Here is a 22,942-nt window from a genome sequence, read left to right as displayed (position 1 = left end):
GTACATGTTAGAAAGGAAGAAAAGTAGGTAAATATATTTCTCATGAACATCAAATTGAGTGTTCCTTCCTTGTAGTTTTGTAAAGTAGAATTGTGGCAAGATTGTCCCTAGTTAATGCCAGGAAAAGTGAAAAATAAATGTCTTTTTAAAAATGTCTCTTATATAAACAAGTAAAACCTGTTAAAGTGGTTTGCAATCATTAAACATAGGTCAGTTCCCATTAAAACAAACTCCATGGATAAATCTGAATTATTTTATGTTGGTATTTTGTTATATCAAATATTGCTTAGCATGAAATTAAATATATAGTTTGCATTGGAGCAAAATAAATGTCAAAATTATTATTAATTTATCCATTGTTGGCAGAGTCAAATTATTTTGCAATAAAAGAGTTTTAATTCTTCCTATATTCATCTTAATGGGTGCAAGTTTATGGCTCAAAAAATGAGCAAGTGAATTTTTAATGTTTTTATATAAATAGAGAAGTTAATTTTTATCTCAGATGCCTATTTTAATAATTGCCTTCAAGATACTAGAAAACTGCAGTTGAGATTTTGTTATAATTTGTGTGTTCTTCATAAAAACTATCTAACAGGTTCTAAAAATATCCATAAATAGATAAATAAATAAATAAACAAAAACATTATCTAAGCGGTTCTAAGATTCATTAACATTCTATATCTCAGTCTCATTCCCAAGGAATTTCTTTGTAATTGGACCTTGTTTGGAACTATAGTTATTGTCTGGGTTTTAATAGTATCACTAATTATTAAAGTTTGATAAAAAATTCTGGACTCTAGTCATTTGAGGACATTTCTGATATACCTTGTGGATGTGATGTTTTGAATACTCTAACCTGATTTTGGAAATAGAGCTGATCGTTGTCTAGAGAAGTACTACAACTTTCTCCTCCACCTACTCTCTCACCTTTAGTAGGCTCAGATCCCATCTAGAGCCATTCCTCAGTTCTTTGGGAACCTTTGCCGGATGTATTAATCAAGTTTTGCCATGTACCAAAAAATTCTCAGTGGTTCACGATAACAAAACTTTTACATCTTGCCTACAGGTTGGCTGCGCAGCTGTGGCAGCCGTACTCTGACCTGTGAGTCAGGTTCAGGTTTGTTCTGTGGGTTCTTCATTCTGGGATACCATAATCCTAGATTATTTGGGACACCACATACCATAGTGGAACAGAGACAGGCTTCCAAAAATAAATAGCCCATTGCAGAAGGGGAAGCAGTCACAGATCTGTAGCAATTCTAAAATCTCACTGGGCAAACATTGCCAAGTTCCCAACCTGGAGGTAGGGAATGTTCCTTGCTCAGGCTCCAATTCTCTTCCCTGGGAATAGCTCTTTTCTCCATTGTTCTCATGGCTCTTGGCCCCACCTTGGGGGAGGCAGTTTTCCATTACCCCTTTTGGTCACGTCTGAAGAAGTATATGTCCTCTCTGGCAGCTGAGCAGCTTCCTCATCCTACTATCTGCCTGTAGAATGTTGGGGACCCTAAGGTCTTTTTTTTTAAATAAAATCTTAATTGAGAATAGTTTTAGATTTACACAAAAGTTGCTGAGAGAGTACAGAGTTCCCATATACCCAACACCATGTTTCTCTTATTAGTAACATCTTACAGTAATACGGTACATTTGTCACAATTAATGAACCAATATTGATACATTATTATTATCCTAAGATCTTTCATTATGGCTCAAAGAGTCACAATCTCATTTAGGAAAAAAATCAGTCTTTTTTAATCCTGGCAAGGCTGCTTTGGGACTTAAATGTCTCTCAGAAACTATTAAAATTTTTTGTGTGTGAATTCAAGTTAGCTCCATGAGACAACAGCCATATCCACATCATTTTCAAGTCATGCCTCCCTCTCTCTAGACTTAATTACAGGTAGTTTGAGTTTATCAAGTTTTGTGAAACCTAGTCCTTATTTCTTTTCTACAAGTTATTTTGTCCAGATGCCACCTTAATCCATTCAAAGGTCTTACAAAGAGTACGATGGTGACTTTTATTTGCTCCTTGTCCTGAGACTGGGTCTTATTCATATCTTAATCAGCCTTTGTGGCTTTAAACATTTCTCAATTTTTCTTGTTCTATTTGGAGATGAGACACAGTTCTATTTTAAAATTTGCAAGTCTTGGAATTTATGGAGTCACTCTTCACTCTTTCATTCCTGCTTGCAAGCAGGTCAGTTCCTTCTTGAAAGACCTTATGAAAAGCAGCAACCGTATCTTGAAATCTCTTCACCCAAAACCACGCATTCATGAGTTATATTTTCTGCCTTCAGGTTATCTCAGGTGACAGTTCTACCAAATATTTACTGCTTCATAATATGGATCATCATTTTTCCAGTTTCCAACACTTTCTTGCTGTCTGCTGTTTAGTCCCAAGACCAAAGACACATATTTTATGCTTTTATTTCAGCAGCATCACATTTTCAACAACTAGTTTCTATGTTAGTCGGCTTTTACTGCAATAATGCTGTGTAATAAACAACCCCCAGATCTCCATGACTTATAAAACAAAGGCATCTGGCTCATGGATCTTAGGTTGCCTGCAGTGGTTCTGTTCCGACCTGCAGGCGGTTCAGGTCTGCTTCTCTGCCCCTACTCTAGGGCCTAAGCAGAAGGAAAAGGCTCTTTTTATGGCAAAGGGCAGGAAGGCAAAAGGCTAAGCGAAACCACACAAGCACAGTTTAAGTCTCTGCTCACATTTTAGTGACCAAAGCAAGTCACACCGTCAGACCTACTGTCAGTGGAGGGAGGAGAGGAGAGAGCAAATAGTTACATGACAATAATATACACTCTACCTCACCGGGCAAAAGTCTGGCCTCCAGTATTCATCGTTCAGGGGGGTCCCTAAAATGGAGGGGGGCTGGAAGGTGAGGGGTAAAAATATGGTTAGGAAAGATTTTTTTACATCTACTGCCACTCAAAGCTTTAATCCCTGTTTTCCTCCCTCTTAAATAGCTCCTTTCCCTAAAAGACCAGCCAGAGCTGGGCTGCGTCAGTAACTAATTTCTTTTTTTTTTTTTAACATCTTTATTGGGGTATAATTGCTTTACATTGGTGTGTTAGTTTCTGCTTTATAACAAAGTGAATCAGCTATATATATACATATGTTCCCATATCTCTTCCCTCTCGCGTCTCCCTCCTGCCCTCCCTATCCCACCCCTCTAGGTGGTCACAAAGCACCGAGCTGATCTCCCTGTGCTGTGCGGCTGCTTCCCACTAGCTATCTACCTTACGTTTGGTAGTGTATATATGTCCATGCCTCTCTCTCGCTTTGTCACAGCTCACCCTTCCCCCTCCCCATATCCTCAAGTCCGTTCTCCAGTAGGTCTGTGTCTTCATTCCTGTCTTTTTAAGGAATTTACAACGTGCTGCCCGGTCTCTAAGCTCTTTCCTGGCCTCGGGCAGAGAGGAGGACTGAGGGCAGAGTGGCTCCACCTTGGTCCTGGCCATGGCATCCAATTCCTCAACACCAAAGCCAAGGATCCTGGCCCCGCAGATGTACCTTTGCACATGTCCCTCCTGGGGTATTGGACAGCAGGCCTAGCCACACTTGTAATCCCTACATTTTTCTCAGCGCCCTCCTCTCTTCATCCCCACTGGCTCCAGTTCTTCTAGGCCGTCGTCACCTCTGGCCTGGCTTCCTACAATAGCCTTTGAGCCCAGCTTAACCTCCAGCCTGCCCATCTCCAAACGCTCTCCATTCACAGTGATCCAGAGTAATCTCTCCAGGGTGAAAATTTGATCTTGTGGCTCTCTCAGCTTAAATCCTCCGATGTTTTCACATTTTGTCTCTAGTAAATAAAAGATGGCTTTCCACGTGTGCCACGACCCCAACCTGTCCCAAAGTATCCGGCTTTGGTAAAGGATCAAGTTTCTCCCATGCACTCAGACTCCCACACCTGCAGGCCCCTGGATGCCAGGGAAATGGCCCCGGTCACCCTGCTGGATGGACCTCCTGCGCAGGAGGAGGCCTGAGAGCCTCAGGGCCCCACAAGCTTCCCCTCACCCCAGCCCAGCTGCCACACACCACTCCTGACCTCCCCCAAGGGGGAAATGACTACTGACAGGAATGGGATCACACTGCTGGGTACATGGTGTCAGCGCCACAAATTGTGACGCTTACGTCTGTGCCCATTTGTTTCTGTCTCTGTGGTATCAGGAAGTAAGTAAAGAAAGAGCTGCTGGGAAGTCAGTGGAGAAGGGGAAAAAGTTAACATTTCAGGAAATTTGAAAAAACTTCTCTTCTGTAGGGTTCCAGAAACTAGAAGAAAACAATTCCTGTCTGACGTAGGAGTAGATGACCCCGTGAGGCACCTTCTTAAGATTCTCCGGCAGCATTACTGGGAGGAGGAAGACGTCCTTTAGTATTCCTTCCATTTCTGTACGTGAGGAAGTGAAGAGATCAAAGCATGGTCACCAAGTTGACAGCACTGTCAGGAATAATCCACAAAAGTCACATTTACTCATTAACAGATCCCTCTTCCCTGGACAGAATTACTGTTCTCTTTGGAGATTATTTTCATCAAGCCTTTTTTTTTGTTTTCAAGTCATAAACACATTAAACGAGGTCAAGCAAAGCAGTGTGGTTATTGTAAGGATTCTAGGTCATCTTATAAAACTCAGGGTCAAGAAAGTGGGTCTTGTAACTCAAATGAGGAACTGGCTACTACAGTAAAAATTGAAGCCAGATATGAGCAGTATGTGTTGGTATTCATGTTTTCCTGTAATTATTAATGCCAGTAGCCCCGGAGACCAAATGCTGGACTTGTCCAATACCAGCTGTATCCAGCTTCTCTTTCTCCCTGAAACTGACCCTCCCACCACTTTCTATGCAGGGAACCGGCATGTACTTGTCCCCTACACAGGGCAGCCGCCGGTGGAACCAGATGAAGGCATATGATCCAGAGCAGTTTACCCAGTGCTGGCCAGAAACCCATGAGGTGGAGCAGTGCAGAGGTCTCGCTCCAGTAGTATCAATGGTAGTTAGCCGAGCCAATTAGTTTAGGTTCCTTTGGATTGTGGGGAATATGGAAAGGTTGGCCAGTGAGTAATAAAGGTGAATGGAACCAATTTACAGAGGGACACAGACAACTTAGCTAAGAGACCATGTTGGCTCAGAGAGCTGGAGAGAGTCATTGGCCTCTAGAAATGTCTTTCCCATTTGTAGTTTATAGGTGTCAGTGTTAGTTTGCTAGGGCTGCTGTAACAAAGTACCACAGGCTAAGTGGCTTAAACAACAGGTATTTATTTTGTCACAATTCTGGAGGCTAGAAGTCTGATATCAAGGTGTTGGCAGGGTTGGTTTCTCCTTGGCTCGTAGATAGCTGTCTTCTCCCTGTGTCTTCACAGTGTTCTCCTTCTGTGCATGTCTGTGTTCTAATCTCCTCTTTTTATAAGGATGCCAGTCAGATTGGGTTAGGGCCCATGTAATGACTTCATTTTAACCTAATTACCTCTTTAAAGACCCTATCTCCAAATACAACCACATTCTGAGGTACTGGGGGTTAGGACTTCAACATATAAGTTTGAGGGGCCCAATTCAGTGCGTAACAATGCCACCTCCCCTTTTTTAAGAGTCTCGTGCAAGTCTATGCAATCAAAAGAACCTAACAAACTGTATTAGGACCCTCTGTTGGAAGCAGCAGAAAACTTAGTTCAAACAACCTTAAGGAAAAAGGGAATTTATTGGCTCAAGTAACTGAGAAGTCAGGAGTGTCATTATCTTTAAGTATGTCTGAATCCAGAACTCAGATAATGTCATTTGATTTGTCGGGGTCCTGGCAGGAATAGATGGCTCCACCCAATTAGGGTTTTTTTTTTTTTTTTTTTCAGGCAAAGCTTTACTGGGGCCCCTGCTGCAGCAGCAGGGAGCGAGAACAAACAACAGGTTCTCTTGCTTGCCGACTCCCTGAGCAGGCGGCAAGCTTGTTCCTTATATGGGGTGAGGGTAAGGGTGTGTCCAGGGGTCGGGCCAGAGGGTGGCTTAGGTGTTTTGCCCACCCCTTGGTGGTGTTGTGTGCAGGTTTTAAAAAGAGGACTACTTACAAAGATGAGAGCAGGATTTAGGGAAATTACAAGGGGTATTGAAGTACCAGAGCAAGTAACAGTTAATAGTGGAACACCATTACCATCTCTAGGCCTAGAGGAGTAATAAAGCAAGTATGGATCCTGGAACCTGAAGACAGTGAGCTATGTGACCAGGTCCCCTGACAGAAGCCATAGGCTTCAGCAGAGAGACAGCTAACCTGAGGGGACCCCACGGAAAGGGACTGGGAAATAAATGACCTAATGTCTCTGATCTCCTGACAGCATTGCCACCTCGAAGCCAAAGGGGAAGAGAGGTAGATCGTGTCCATTTAGTCAGCTGGTAGAGAGCAGGAGAGAGATCTGTGGGCAAGTGGAAAATGCCCAACAGCACTTGGTCTCCCTCTTCATCTTCTATGTTGGTGTCTTTCTAGGCAGGGTCTTAGCTCATCACCCTTACAGCTTGCAATCTGTGGGAAGAAAGCTTCTCTTGCACAAGTTTTTCCAACAGAAGCCCAGAAGTTAGTCTTGTTAACCTGGCTTATATCACCAAACTCATCTCTATTTCAGTCTATATTTATGCCCATCTCTAAATCAATTACTGTGGCCAAAGGACAACTGAGCAGGTCATGATCACCTGAATACCCTTGGAGCTGGGAGGATGGGATCAATCCCATAGAAACACATAGTGTGGAATGGGGTAGAGTGGTTCCCCCAAGGAAAATTCAGGTGTTGTTAACAGAAGAGGGGGGAATACATAGAGACTGGACAGGCAAGGACATCATATGTACACGGCATTACCCGGACTACTGGTAGTGCAACCCTGGATAAAAACGGAATGACTGATTGCCTTGATTGGATGCAGTTTGTTTTGAGAACTATTCATTGCACATAGTTGGAGGTCAGTAAACATTTGCAAAAATCTGTTGGATTATAAATGTTTATAACCTATGTACAGAATTAGTTTGCAATTGACTAGGAGACATTTCTGAATCCAGAGGACATTTTTTCCACTTCCAATCTCTATAGCAATCCTTATATGAATATTGACCTATGATTATTAACATCTTGTTTGTAAAAATCTATATTTACACTCCAAACACTGCCTCTTTCAGTGTTCTGAATTATTTGTAAACCCTGTTTATTTTCTTTCATTAGACCACAGTCTTGTGAATTTCTGGCTTGTTTGCACACATCACCAAGTATTTTTTTAGACTCATTTAGCAAAAGATCATCATGAAAGAGGCAATAAACTAAAGTAAGATTAGTGAGCAATTTAAATTTAACTGTTAATAAGGCTTCTCTGTTTCTGTCCATTAAAGATAACTGTCAGTGTTGCTAACAGCTATTTATTAAACTGATTAAAATGAGTATTGTCTTTAAAAAGTCAAGCTGCTGTTATCTGATCTCAAAGGTGAGCTTGTAAAATTAATTCTTCTAGTGTTTGCTTGTCATTCAAGCATGACGTTAATTCTGTCCACACCCACTGGTTTTTTTGTTCAGCTCCAGCAGGTTTTTGGCAGTAGTTCTGTCAATGGCTCTTTGGATAAGAAGCCCTGCCAGCAGCGTTTAAGCAGCATTTTGCAGGGAGTGGGAGCAGGGATTCAGATTGGGCTGACGTTGAAAATCAGAGAATTTCCAAAGTATAAGAATCACTATTTTTAGAGTTTTAATGCCATCGAAAGGTTCAGATAGGAAACCTTTCCATTTATGTCTCCTATATTCTGGAGAGCAGTGATTTTAGTGATTTAGTCCATAAATATTTATGCAGTAGACAAGAGAAGCATGGACCCCACCTTAATGGGACTTAATCTCCTGTAGGGGGTTCCCCAAATACATGGATGATGGGGGTTGCCATGGTGTCTGCAGGTAAATTCATGCAGGGTGGTACACCTGCTGCCCCTTCATCCTTGCACAGGACATGCCAGGAGGAACCTGAGAGAAAGCCTGAAGTTATGAAGCAGCCACCTTTCTATCATCTGCGGCAACAAAGGCAAGCAACAATATAAATCTCACACATCCAATTTTGGAATACATGACAAACAGCAAGAGCAGAAGATTTAACTTCTCTCTCATCTCTTACATAGACATTTCATCTCTCTAAATCCCTGCCTCTTTTACTAAGCCTTTCTTATCGTTCCAGCTCAGAGTGATCTTATTGTCCCCTTTCTCTCAAAGCCTGTGGTTTGTAGACTTGATTATATACTCCCTCATAGTAGTATTGGATTTTTAGATGCCCCCCCCATGCTCCTTGAGGGCAGGGACCAGATTGAATGCTTTTTTACATCCCATATGGCCTGTATTCTGGTGTAGAACAGGAGCTGTATAATCACTGACTAAAATAACAGAAATGCTTTGCTCAGGTTAATGTTAAACTTGGTTTGCATTCTCAGGCCATAAACCACCCAGTAATTAGAGGGTCATTTGTATAGAAGCAGCCTTGAATGTAACAGTAATGAAAAAGATCTTGTCTGGTGGCTGGAAGAAGTAGAGCGACCTAATAAAAATCTAATAAACCGGGTCAAAACTAACCCAGAGAACATCAAAGCTGAAAGAGTTTGTACAAAAATCATTTGGTTCACAGTCCCTCATTGTACAGAAAGGAAACTAGGGCCCTTAGAGGCTGTGGCTTGCTCAAGGTTACATTGAATTAGTGATAGAGGCCAGACCAGTAACTACAGTTCTTGACCAAGTTACTGGGTGAAGAGTCAAGTTGGGAGTCAGCTAGACTCAACTTTGTGTTTTCCAAGCCATCATGATAGTAACTGGCATTTTGCAACTCCATTTTGTTGTTCCTGGCACTGTGTCAGGTGCTTCTTATACAGTAACACACTACTTCATTTAATCTTCACAACCCATCTGAAGGACGTACTGTATCAGCCAGGGTTCCTCTTGAGAAACAAAACCAGTAGGAGACAGATATCAAGAAATATGTTTATTAGAGAAATGCAAATCAAAACTACAATGAGCTATCACCTCACACCTGTCAGAATGGCCATCATCAAAAAGTCTACAAATAACAAATGTTGGTGAGGGTGTGGAGAAAAGGGAACCCTCCTACACTGTTGGTGGGAACGTAAATTGGTGCAACCACTATGGAGAACAGTGTAGAGGTTCCTCAAAAAACTAAAACTAGAACTACCATATGATCCAGCAATCCCACTCCTGGGTATATATCCAAAGAAAATGAAAACACTAGTTCGAAAAGATACATGCACCCCAGTGTTCAGAGCAGCATTATTTACAGTAGCCAAGATATGGAAGCAAATCAAATGCCCATCAACAGATGAATGGGTAAAGAAGATGTGGCATATATATATATATATATATATATATATATATATATGTAAAATATATGGAACTTAGCCATAAAGAAGAATGAATTTCTGCCATTTGCAGCAGTGCGGATTGACCTAGAGAAGATTATGCTTAGTGAAATAAGTCAGACAGAGAAAGACAAATACTCTGTGATATCACTTATATGTGGAATCTAAAAAATAATACAAATGAATGTATACACAAAACAGAAACAGACTCACAGATACAGAGAACAAACTAGTTACCAAAGGGGAGAGGGAAGGGGGGAGGGGCACATTAGGGGTATGGGATTAAGAGATATAAACTACTATGTATAAAATAGATAAGCAACAAGGACACGGTGTATAGCACAGGGAATTATAGCCATTATCTTGTAATAAGTTTTCATGGAGTATAATCTGTAAAAATACTGAACCACTATGCTCTACCCCTGAAACTATACTTCGATTTAAAAGAGAGAGATTTATTGCGATTGGTTTACAGGATTTGGGGAGCTGACTAGGAGAATCCGAAATCCATAAGGAAGGGTAGCCTGGGGTTTGGGGCACAGAGTGAAGCTGCTATCCACAGGTAGAATTTCTTCTTCTTCAAGGAAGCCTCAGCCCTACTTTTAAGTCCTTTCAGTACCTTCTTGGGGGTGTGTCTGATTCACCCCCATGTCTCTCTCCTGCTTTGACTTGTATCTGCTAGAAGTTTGGTTCACTTTCTTAGCCAGGCAAAAGAGGACAAATTGGTTGATTCTGGCTCTTGCTCTGTTACGTTTAGCCTGCCTCATCTGAATTCAAATCTCTTTTCTAAAAAAGAAATATTTCTGCCTTCATGAAATAATTGTAAGAAATGGCCTTGTATGTGGACACTTTGTGAGCATATTCCCCCAAAGTCACTGTCCTACTGCTTCCTAGAATGTTGAAGGTTGTCTACAAGGGCAATAGAATTGGACTTGTTGGGATTCTTTTGTCTCCCATGACTTAAGTAGGGCAAAAGGGAGTTGATTACCCCTTTTGTGTTCTCAGGATAAGAGCAGTCACAACCCCAGGTCCAATAACCAAGTGGCACCACTGATATTACAGTTTATCTATCCAAACTTGAAACCAACCATCTTAGAAGACCTTCAATGGCCTTGACATTAACATCACCAAATGAAAACATTTTTCTCCCATTGGAAAGTCACAACTGCATGTTTTTCTCTTCTACCAACCTGTACTTCGTAGTAAGGGAGCAGATATTTATCGAAGGCCTCACCTGTCTCAACCTGCTGTCCCTGAACACATCTCATGATTGCATCTCTGCACCTCATCCAGGTGCAGCTGGGGAAAAATATACCATAAGTCTCAAATATACTAGGTGTCTCTAACGTGTGGTCCCACACACTCAAGCCTTTTGCCATGTATCTTCTCTCCCCTATCGCATTCCTGCTGTCACTGTTCCAAACCTCTCACTATGTCCCTCTACCCAGCTCCTGCCTCCATACCTTGCTCTCAGCAGATGACCTTGCCAAGTGCCTTGCAGAGAACTTGAAGGCTAGCAGACAGAAACTCCCTCAACTTCCTGGCTGATCACCTTCTGCTTTCCCACTAAAACCTTGCTGTATCTGCCACTTTCCTTCCTTCCTCCACTCTCAGAAGAAGGGGTATTCCTTCTTCTCATTCAAGGTGAATCCCTCCGTCTGTTCTCCCCCTCACCCACCCTCCTTCTCTATCATTTCCTTTCTGGACTTTAGACTCTCTTTCATAAGATCCTACCCAAGAGCCTTTAAAGAGGTCCAAGTCTTGCCCGTCAGGAAGGAAGGGAGGGAAGGAGAGGGGAAGAAGAGAGGAGGGGACCGTCTCCTCTAGCTGCTGTCTTGCCTCCTGCCCTCAGACAGGCTTCCCAGGACGGTTGTCCTCGTATCTCAAGTTTCTCATCTTTCCCTCTCTATGAACACACTGCAGTTTGCCTTTTGCTTCCACCATTTCACTAAAGATGCTTTTGCTAAGGTTACCAGTGACCCCCCAATGCCAAGTCCAATGGATGCTTTCCATTCCTTATCAAACTTGATGATTATGGGACACACACTTGACACTGTCTCCGTAAGAAATACTTCCTAATTTCCAGGACACCACACACTCCTGGTTCTCTTCCACCTCCTGACAGATTCTCACCAGAACACTTCATTGACTTTCTCCTACAATCTGCTCCCTAAGCTTCTGTCCTGACTCTTATTTTCTTCTCATTCTATACCTCTTCCAGTGATGTCCAGGCCTCACCAGGACCTTTAATGGCTCCTTTCTCCCAGTGTCAGAGATCACTAGAACCTATACAAGTTGCTGCAGCAGTTCCCTGCAGCCTAGGGCATTTCTCTAGACAACACCGTTCATCCACTTCTTAGAACCTTCTTCTCTTGTTTGGTTTCCATCCCACTTCCTGGAACAGGATCCTTGCTCTCTGCTAAGTCTCTTTGCATGCATGACTTATTTAGATGATCAGCTTGGTTTTTGAGTCTACTGTAACAAGAACAAAATTATTAATGCATGAGTCCTTCCAACCTTTCCCCTCTTCCTGGCCTCTAAAAGGATCCTGACTTTGCAAGTTTTATTTCTTCTCCTCCCTCACCCCCAGAGAAGCCTCTCTTGCCTTACAGACTCATCTTTGGGGAAGTGGGAGGGAGATAGGAACAGGAGATGTGCAGACTGGGGTGGAGGCTTTTCAGGACATGTATGAGGGTTGGAGGAGCAGTTTGTGATGAGAGGGACATAAATGGGAAAGAGACAGGGCTTTTAAGAGGTATTGCTATGGTCTGTGTTCATTCAAAATGTTAAAGAAATGAAAGCGAATAACGAATAATTTTGGCGGCACTTGTGGGTTTTGGCAGATTATGACGGCAGCTTTGCTCTAAAAATGGACCACAGGGTTTCTCAAGCTTACAACTCCTCCCCCCAAGACTGCGAACTGAAGCACGGATTCCCCCTTGGACACCAGCCCCACAACTCAGACTTTCTCATTTTCCTTGAGGCCACCCTGTGTGGGAGAAAAGACCCAAGTGCTCATCTGGTCTTACATGTGAGGCTCTGGCCTCCAGACCTGAATTTCCAGATCAGTTCTCTCTTCTGAGCAGCAGACCAGTACATTAAACTGCTTACAAGACATTTCATCTAGACATTTCACAGAACCCTCACAGTCACCTTGTCCCTAAGTTGCCTCTTTATCTTCATCATCCCTTCTTCTTAATGTCCCTCCTCTTAGGTCCCTCAGTGAGACATGAACCTCAACTTCGTCACCCCCTACAGAAACCTGGGTGTCATCCTTCCTTCGCTAAGCGCTCTCATCCGGATGGTCCCCAGTCCTCTCCTGATACTTAAATGTATCGACATGCCGAGCCACTTGGTGCTTCCTAAGCTCTTGAAGTTTCAAAGTCTCTCACATCATGCCATGGAGCGTTCCGTTGTGTTTGCATTCAGTGTCTTTCTATTCCCTACCTCAGCTCTTCTGTTCAACCTTAGAGGATACTTAAACTTCATCACTTTTTCGAAGCCCTCCTTGATTGCCCTACACGGACTGAACATTTTCTCCTTTATACTACCTTGGACTTACGGTATTAAGGCAGGTATCACAATGTATTGCCATTATTTTATTTATTCAACTGTCTCTGCTCCTCGACAATGAAATCCTTGAGAGAAAACATTGTATCTTATTCCCCAGCATGGTGTCTAGTTTCTAGTAGTAGCTCAATAAATAATCACTTAATAATTGTGCAAATGAATTAACAATAAGTTTACGAGGCAGTCAGGAATCCAAATTAAATATAGAAAAGATAGGCTTCATGGAGTTAAGTAATTTGCCCAAAGTTACGCAGCTACTAAGTGAGGGAACAGAATTTGATCTTGGTCTGTTACTACAGCCCATACCTTTTGTTTACAATAATTACACCACCTCTTAGCTGGTCAAGGCCCTTCTTATACTTTAGAAAATTTTATGTAAATTTTCCTTGCTGATAGTGATAATGTTTATCTCTTTATGGTGACATTTTTAGGGCATTTTCTTTTTCTTTTTTTTAAAATAAATTTATTTATTCATTTATTTATTTTTGGCCGCGTTGGGTCTTCGTTGCTACCCGTGGGCTTTCTCTAGTTGCGACAAGCGGGGGCTACTCTTTGTTGCGGTGTGCGGGCTTCTCATTGCAGTGGCTTCTCTTGCTACGGAGCACAGGCTCTAGGCGCGCGGGCTTCAGTAGTTGTGGCACGTGGGCTCAGTAGTTGTGGCTCTCAGGCTCTAGAGCACAGGCTCAGCAGTTATGGCGCATGGGCGTAGTTGCTCCATGGCATGTGGGATCTTCCCAGACCTGGGCTCGAACCTGTGTCCCCTGCACTGACAGGAGGATTCTTAACCACTGTGCCACCAGGGAAGTCCTAGGGCATTTTCTTGGAGGTATCCCGAGGATACAAGAATTATTTCAACCATTCTGTTTTCATTGCATATTTTTATGCTCATCTTTGAAGCTTTCCTCAAAAATTCAAGCTTTTAAAGCCATTTTTTTCTACATTTATTTCACAAATTCTAGGTGGTGATATTGTTGGAAAGTAGGTTGGAGTTGGAGTCCCCCAGTTCTACCCGTTGTCACTCATGGAACGACAGCCATCTATACCAAGGGCACCCTGAAGCAAAGGTAGGTGCAAGAGTTTATTTTGAAGAAAATTAAAGGATACAGTAGTGCTAGTTGTTTGTGGGGAAGTGTTTTGTGTTCAGTAAATCCTCACTATTTCTCAGCCGAGGACCTCCCTATGGATTTCTAAGAAGTCAAGTCGAACAGCCACTAATACCCCGCGAATGTTCTTCTTTGGGATTCATTTCTGTAATTGCTGCCTATGGCAATGTAGTATGTGATGTCTGGACATATTATCTCAGGAAAGAAAAAAGAAACATTTGGAAGTCCACACTATTTTAAAAGCCTAACAAGCAAACAGTTGTTTCTCCCCAACTGGAGGCTGGAGAGTATGTGAATCAAATTGGGGGTTGTTTTGTTTGCTCATTCACAATATCTCTTTTATTTCATCTGACAAGTATGTAGGGTAATATGAGGTCATTTCTAGTCATTAAAAAAATTGTACCACTTTTCTAAGTAGTTCAGAGCCCCTGAGTTCTTTATAAGTGGAATCCAGGAGAGATGCGGCAGTAACCACGGATCAGAGTCATTACTGAATTTTCAAACACGCATCATTCCTTTCCTCCAAGGCTTCTTACAAAACTTTCATTGCCAAATAGGCATTAATCTTTCCAGTACTCAAGGAGGTGGGTGAAAGTGTACACTTTATCGGCATAAATTTATGGAACTATTTAGGGAGAACAGACAGCAGCTCACTTGCAGATGGAGTATGTAGGGAGAAATGTAGTGGAGAGTCTAGTTAATTAGTTCCACTGTCATTTTCTAAGGACTTCCTAAGCATCAGACACTGTGGTGTGTTAGGGACGCAGAGATTAAACAAACAAACCTGGCCTGTCGTCTCAAAGCACCTCCAGAAGAGTAGGCAGTCGTGGCAGCTACACACTCACTGCTGAGGACCACGATGACTACAAGCGCTGAAACCCCAGGGGCGCACAGAGGAGCACCTTGGTGGGATGGGGATGAAGGAAGACTGCCCAGAGCTGGCACCTGGGCTGAGTCTTGAAGACAAATAGGAGCTGGGCCAAGAAGAATATTAAAGGCAGAGGAAGCAGCCCTGCCTGTAATAAATGAAGGAGAGAAGACAAGGCTCTTTCAGGCAATTGTAAACATGTCAAAGTGGATGAAGTAGAAATGTGAAGGCTGGGAGTGCTAATCCTGTGAAGGGTGTGGTAAGGGGTGGGATGCAGATCGGGTAGGACAAAAGTGTGAACAGGAAAAGAGCAGAGGGGCTTCCATGAAACTGCTTCCGCAGCTTGCTCTCCAGCTAGAGTTGAGCCGAATGTCTCTGGTTCGCAAAGCCTTTTTCTAGACAGACCCACTTCTCAGAAACAGCCCTGAGAGAGTCATTGCCCCAGAGGTCACAGAGCCTGTTCTCCGGAGCTCAGGGACTCTAGGAGGCAGAGAAAGGAGCCCCCTCCCACCCCCCATCCCAGGAAACACTTAACGAGGAGCCTCTGGCTTCCAAATGGGAATGGGCTTCCTAAGAATCCAAACACTGCAGGTCTTTGCTCTATCAAGGTTAGCCATCACCAGCAATTCAAGAAAAATGTTGCCCCAAGCTATGGAAGAACAACCCGCCTGCACTGCTGTGTGATTGTGTACCCACAGGGCAGGGACCAAGTACACAGTCTCTCCCAGCAGTTGCTCCTGATAATGGCTTAGTAAATCCTCACAAACGTATTGACTCTTCTTTTGTTTAATAGTAATTGATTGATGCTCAATAAATACTTGCAAATAATAATTACAGTTGGGCTCTGTGGTAAGGGAAAAACAAAGGAAAAGGAAAAGAGAGAAAAAGTTAATGTACAAAAAGAATGTGGAAGAAGTAGCCAATATTAATTCATTGAGTACGTACTAAATCACAAGTCTTCATCGTAGCCCTTTTGTGTATTATGCCATTTAATATTTACAATGACCTATGATATACATATTATTATTATCTCTATTTAAAAGGTGAGAAGACTGAGACTCAGAGAAGTTGAGTAACTTTCCTAAGGCCAGGGGAGTGGTTTTCTGATTCCAGACCAGGGATCTTATTTGCTAAATCCAGCTTCTGGTGAGAGAGGGAGAGGCCTTGGGGCTTCACTGTAAAGCTGTAGTAACAGTTCAGACGTGAGTAAGGACAGCAGGAGATTCTGCCTTATGTTTCAGTAACTAAAGAATAAAGTTTAAATCTTGCTTGGGAGGCTTAAAAAAAAAATCTAAGAATCCAGCCACCATTCAATGCCCCACACAATTTTCTCTGGACATTCTGCATCACCACTGTCCCTCCACAGCCTCAATTATTCTGATCTTTGTTTATAATCCTTTTATATCCATTTTGATGACAAGTGTATGTATACTTTCTTGGTGCTCTGCCTCAGCAGGGAAGCCAAAGTTTAGGATCTGATATCTAAAATGTATCATGACAAATGCCCACATTTGATGTACATTTTCCCATGGTATCATCTTGGAAGTGCCCATTAGACACGAGAAAAAAACTTTTCAATAGAGTTATCCATGATTGAGTAGTAGGTGGCTTTAAAAGCATTAATTCATGGGCTTCCCTGGTGGCGCAGTGGTTGAGAGTCCACCTGCTAATGCAGGGGACACGGGTTCCTGCCCCGGTCCGGGAAGATCCCACATGCCGTGGAGCGGCTGGGCCCGTGAGCCATGGCCGCTGAGCCTGCGCATCCGGAGCCTGTGCTCCACAACGGCAGAGGCCACAACAGTGAGAGGCCCGCGTACCACAAAAAAAGAAAAAGCATTAATTCATAAATGCGCGTTGACTATCACGTTGTCAAAAGCCCTGCTTAGAGGATCCGCTTAAAGATTAAGGGGAGATTGGATCAAGATGGCAGAGTAGAAAGACATGCTCTCACTCCCTCTTGGGAGAGCACTGGAATCACTACTAACTGCTGAAAAATCATCGACAGGAAGACACTGGAACTCACCAAAAAAGATACACCACATCCAAAGACAAAGGAGAAGCCACAATGAGACAGTAAGAGGGGCGCAATCACAATAAAATCAAATCCCATAACTGCTGGGTGGGTGACTCACAGACTGGAGAACACTTATACCACAGCAGTCCACCCACTGGAGTGAAGGTTCTGAGCCCCACGTCAGGCTTCCCAACCTGGGTCCGGCAACCGGAGGAGGAATTCCTAGAGAATCAGACTTTGAAGGCTAGCGGGATTTGATTCCAGGACTTCGACAGGATTGGGGAAAACAGAGACTCCACTCTTGGAAGGCACACACAAAGTAGTGTGCCCATCGGGACCCAGGGAAAGGAGCAGTGACCCCATAGGAGACTGAACCAGACCTACCTGCTAGTGTTGGAGGGTCTCCTGCAGAGGCAGGGGGTAGCTGTGTCTCACCGTGAGGACAAAGACACTGGCAGCAGAAGTTCTAGGAAGTACTCCTTGGTGTGAGCCCTCCCAGAGTCTACCATTAGCCCCACCAAAGAGCCCAGGTAGGCTCCAGTGTTGGGTTGCCTCAGGCCAAACAACCAATAGGGAGGGAACCCAGCCCCACCCATCAGCAGACAAGCGGATTAAAGTTTTACTGAGCTCTGCCCACCAGAGCAACAGCCAGCTCTACCCACCACCAGTCCCTCCCATCCGGAAACTTGCTCAAGCCACTTAGATAGCCTCATCCACCAGAGGGCAGACAGGAGAAGCAAGAAGAACTACAATCCTGCAGCCTGTGGAACAAAAACCACATTCACAGAACAATAGACAAGATGAAAAGGCAGAGGGCTAGGTACCAGATGAAGGAACAAGATAAAACCCCAGAAAAACAACTAAATGAAGTGGAGATAGGCAACCTTCCAGAAAAAGATTTCAGAATAATGATACTGAAGACGATCCAGGACCTTAGAAAAAGAATGGAGGCAAAGATCAAGAAGATGCAAGAAATGTTTAACAAAGACCTAGAAGAATTAAAGAACACACAAACAGAGATGAACAATACAATAACTAAAATGAAAACTACACTAGAAGGAATCGATAGCAGAATAACTGAGACAGAAGAATGGAAAAGTAACCTGGAAGACAGAATGGTGGGATTCACTGCTGTGGAACAGAATAAAGAAAAAAGAATGAAAAGAAATGAAGACAGCCTCAGAGACCTCTGGGACAACATTAAATGCAACAACATTCTCATTATAGGGGTCGCAGAAGGAGAAGAGAGAGAGAAAGGACCAGAGAAAATATTTGAAGAGATCATAGTTGAAAACTTCCCTAACATGGGAAAGGAAATAGCCACCCAAGTCCAGGAAACACAGCGAGTCCCGTACAGGATAAACCCAAGAAGAAACACGCCAAGACACATAGTAATCAAATTGGCAAAAATATAAAGACAAAGAAAAATTATTGAAAGCAGCAAGTGATAAACAACAAATAACATACAAGGGAACTCACATAAGGTTAACAGCTGATTTCTCAGCAGAAACTCTACAAGCCAGAAGGGAGTGGCATGACATATATATATATAGTGATGAAAAGGAAGAACCTACAACCAAGATTACTCTACCCAGCAAGGATCTCATTCAGATTCAAGGGAGAAATCAAAAGCTTTACAGACAAGCAATGCTAAGAGAATTCAGCACTACCAAACCAGCTCTGCAACAAATGCTAAAGGGCCTTCTCTAAGTGGGAAGCATAAGAGAAAAAAAGGACCTACAAAAACAAACCCAAAACAATTAAGAAAATGGTAATAGGAACATACATATCGATAATTACCTTAAACGTGAATGGATTAAATGCTGCAACCAAAAGACACAATCTCACTGAATGGATACAAAAACAAGACCCATATATATGCTGTCTACAAGAGACGCACTTCAGACCTAGTAACACATACAGACTGAAAGTGAGGGGATGGAAACCGATATTCCATGCAAAAGGAAATCAAAAGAAAGCTGGAGTAGCAATAGTCATATCAGATAAAATAGACTTTAAAATAAAGAATGTTACAAGAGACAAGGAAAGACACTACATAATGATCAAGGGATCAATCCAAGAAGAAGATATAACAACTATAAATATGTATGCACACAACATAGGAACACCTCATTACATAAGGCAAGTTCTAACAGCAGTTTAACACAATAACACAATAACAGTAACACAATAATAGAGGGGGACTTTAACACTTCACTTACACCAATGCACACATCATCCAAACAGAAAATTAATAAGGAAACACAAGCTTTAAATGACATAACAGACCAGATAGATTTAATTGATATCTATAGGACATTCCATCCAAAAACAGCAGATTACACTTTCTCCTCAAGTGCGCATGGAACATTCTCCCGGAGGGATCACATCTTGGGTCACAAATGAAGCCTCAGTAAATTTAAGAAAATTGAAATCATATCAAGCATCTTTTCTGACCACAACACTATGAGATTAGAAATGAATTACAGGGAAAAAAATGTAAAAAACACAAATACATGTAGGCTAAACAATACATTACTAATAACCAAGAAATCACTGAAGAAATCAAAGAGGAAGTAAAAAAATACCTAGAGACAAATGACAATGAAAACACAACGATCCAAAACCTATGGGATGCAGTAGAAGTAGTTCTAAGAGGGAAGTTTATAGCAATACAAGCCTACCTCAAGAAACAACAAACATCTCAAACAATCTAACGTTACACCTAAAGGAACTAGAGAAAAAAGAACGAACAAAACCCAAAGTTAGTAGAAGGAAAGAAATCATAAAGATCAGAGCAGAAAAAATGAAATAGAAACAAAGAAAACAACAGCAAAGATCAATAAAACTAAAAGCTGGTTCTTTGCGAAGATAAACAAAATTGATAAACCATTAGCCAGACTCATCTAGAAAAAGAGGGAGAGGACTCAAATCAATAAAATTACAAATGAAAGAGGAGAAGTTACAACAGACACCGCAGACATACAGAGCATCCTAAGAGACTACTACAAGCAACTCTATGCCAATAAAATGGACAACCTGGAAGAAATTGGCAAATTCTTAGAAAGGTATAACCTTCCAAGACTGAACCAGGAAGAAATAGAAAATATGAACAGACCAATCACAAGTAATGAAATTGAAACTGTGATTAAAAATCTTCCAACAAACAAAAGTCCAGGACCAGATGGCTTCACAGGTGAATTCTCTCAAACATTTAGAGAGAGCTAACACCCATCCTTCTCAAACTCTTCCAAAAAATTGCAGAGGAAGGAACACTCCCAAGCTCATTCTATGAGGCCACCATCACCCTGACACCGAAACCAGACAAAGATACTACTAAAAAAGAATATCACAGACCAATATCACTGATGAATATAGATGCAAAAATCCTCAACAAAATACTAGCAAACAGAATCTAACAACACATTAAAAGGATCATACACCATGATCAAGTTGGATTTATCCCAGGGATGCAAGGATTATTCAGTATACACAAATCAATCTGTGATACACCATATTAACAAATCAAAGAATAAAAGCCATATGATCATCTCAATAGATGCAGAAAAAGCTTTTGACAAAACTCAACACACATTTATGATAAAAACTCTCCAGAAAGTGGGCATAGAGAGAACCTACCTCAACATAATAAAGGCCACATATGACAAACCCACAGCAAACATCATTTTCAATGGTGAAAAACTGAAAGCATTTCCTCTAAGATCAGGAACAAGACAAGGATGTCCACTCTCGCCACTATTATTCAACATAGTTTTGGAAGTTCTAGCCACGGCAATCAGAGAAGAAAAAGAAATAAAAGGAATACAAATTGGAAAAGAAGTAAAACTGTCACTGTTTGCAGATGACATGATACTCTACATAGAGAATCCTAAAGATACCACCAGAAAACTACTAGAGCTAATCAATGAATTTGGTAAAGTTACAGGATGCAAAATTATTGCACAGAAATCTCTTGCATTCCTAAATCCTAATGACGAAAGATCAGAAAGTGAAATTAAGGAAACAATCCCATTACCATCGCAACAAAAATAATCAAATACATAGGAATAAACCTACCTAAGGAGGTAAAAGACCTGTACTCAGAAAACTTTAAGACACTGATGAAAGAAATGGAAGATGACACAAACAGATGGAGAGACATACCATGTTCTTGGATTGGAGGAATCAGTATTGTGAAAATGACTATACTGCCCAAAGCAATCTATAGATTCAATACAATCCCTGTCAAATTACCAGTGGCATATTTTACAGAACTAAAACAAAAAATCTTAAAATTTGTATGCAGACACAAAAGACCCTGAATAGCAAAAGCAGTCTTGAGGAAGAAAAACGGAGCTGGAGGAATCAGACTCCCTGACTTCAGACTATACTGCAAAGCCTCAGTAATCAGACAATATGGTACTGGCACAAAAACAGAAATATAGATCAATGTCACAGGATAGAAAGCCCAGAGATAAACCCATGCACCTATGGTCAACTAATCTATGACAAAAGAGGCAAGGATATACAATGGAGAAAAGACAGTCTCATCAATAAGTGGTGCTGGAAAACTGGACAGCTACATGTAAAAGAATGAAATTAGAACACTCCCTAACACCATACACAAAAATAAACTCAAAATGGATTAGAGACCTAAAGGTAAGACGGGACACTATAAAACTCTTAGAGGAAAACATAAGAAGAACACTCTTGGACATAAATCACAGCAAGATCTTTCTTGACCCATCTCCTAGAGTAATGGGAAAAAAAAGTAAACAAATGGGACCTAATGGAACTTAAAAGCTTTTGTACAGCAAGGGAAACTATAAACAAGACGAAAAGACAACCCTCAGAGTGGGAAAAAATATTTGCAAATGAATCAACGGACAGAGGAATAATCTCCAAAATATGTAAACAGCTCATGCAGCTCAATATTAAAAAAACAAACAACCCAATCAAAAAATGGGCAGAAGACGTAAATAGACATTTCTCCAAAGGAGACATATAGATGGCCAAGAAGCACATGAAAAACTGCTCAACATCACTAATTATTAGAGAAATGCAAATCAAAACTACAATGAGGTATCACCTTACACCAGTTTGAATGGGCATCATCAGAAAATCTACAAACAACAAATGCTGGAGAGGGTGTGGAGAAAAAGGACCCCTCGTGCACTGTTGGTGGGAATGTAAATTGATACAGCCACTATGGAGAACAGTATGGAGGGTCCTTAAAAAACTCAAAATAGAACTACCATATGACCCAGCAATCCCAGTACTGGGCATATACCCAGAGAAAACCATAATTCAAAAAGGCACATGCACCCCAGTGTTCATTGCAGCACTATTTACAATAGCCAGGTCATGGAAGCAACCTAAATGCCCATCAACAGAGAAATGGATAAAGAAGACGTAGTACATATATACAATAGCATATTACTCAGCCATAAAAAGGAATGAAATTGGGTCATTTGTAGAGACGTGGATGAATGTAGAGACTATCATACAGAGTAAAGTAAGTCAGAAAGAGAAAAATAAATATTGTATATTAATGCATATATGTGGAACCTAGAAAAATGGTACAGATGAACCAGTTTGCACAGCAGAAATAGAGACACAGATGTAGAGAACAAACGTATGGACACCAAGCGGGAAAGCGGCGGGTGGGAGTGGTGGTGTGATGAATTGGGAGATTGGCAATGACATGTATACACTAATATGTATAAAATAGATAACTAATAAGAACCTGCTGTGTAAAAAAAAAAATTAATTAATTATTATTAATAATAATAAAGATTAAACATGAGTGTGCTTGAAGAGGTCTGCTTTTGCTATACGTAACATGGCTCTGTACTTTTATGATTCATTGTGTGGGTCTAGGAGGCAGACGTTCTGTCTTATTTGTTTGTTTATTTTTGGCTGCGTTGGGTCTTTGTTGCTGCACGCGGGCTTTCTTTAGTTGCAGCGAGTGGGGGCTACTCTGCTGCGGTGTGCGGGCTTCTCATTGCAGTGGCTT

This window comes from Phocoena phocoena, chromosome 17 (genome assembly GCF_963924675.1).
Source record: "Phocoena phocoena chromosome 17, mPhoPho1.1, whole genome shotgun sequence".
Lineage (NCBI taxonomy): Eukaryota > Metazoa > Chordata > Mammalia > Artiodactyla > Phocoenidae > Phocoena > Phocoena phocoena.
Note: the sequence above shows the minus strand (reverse complement) of the source record.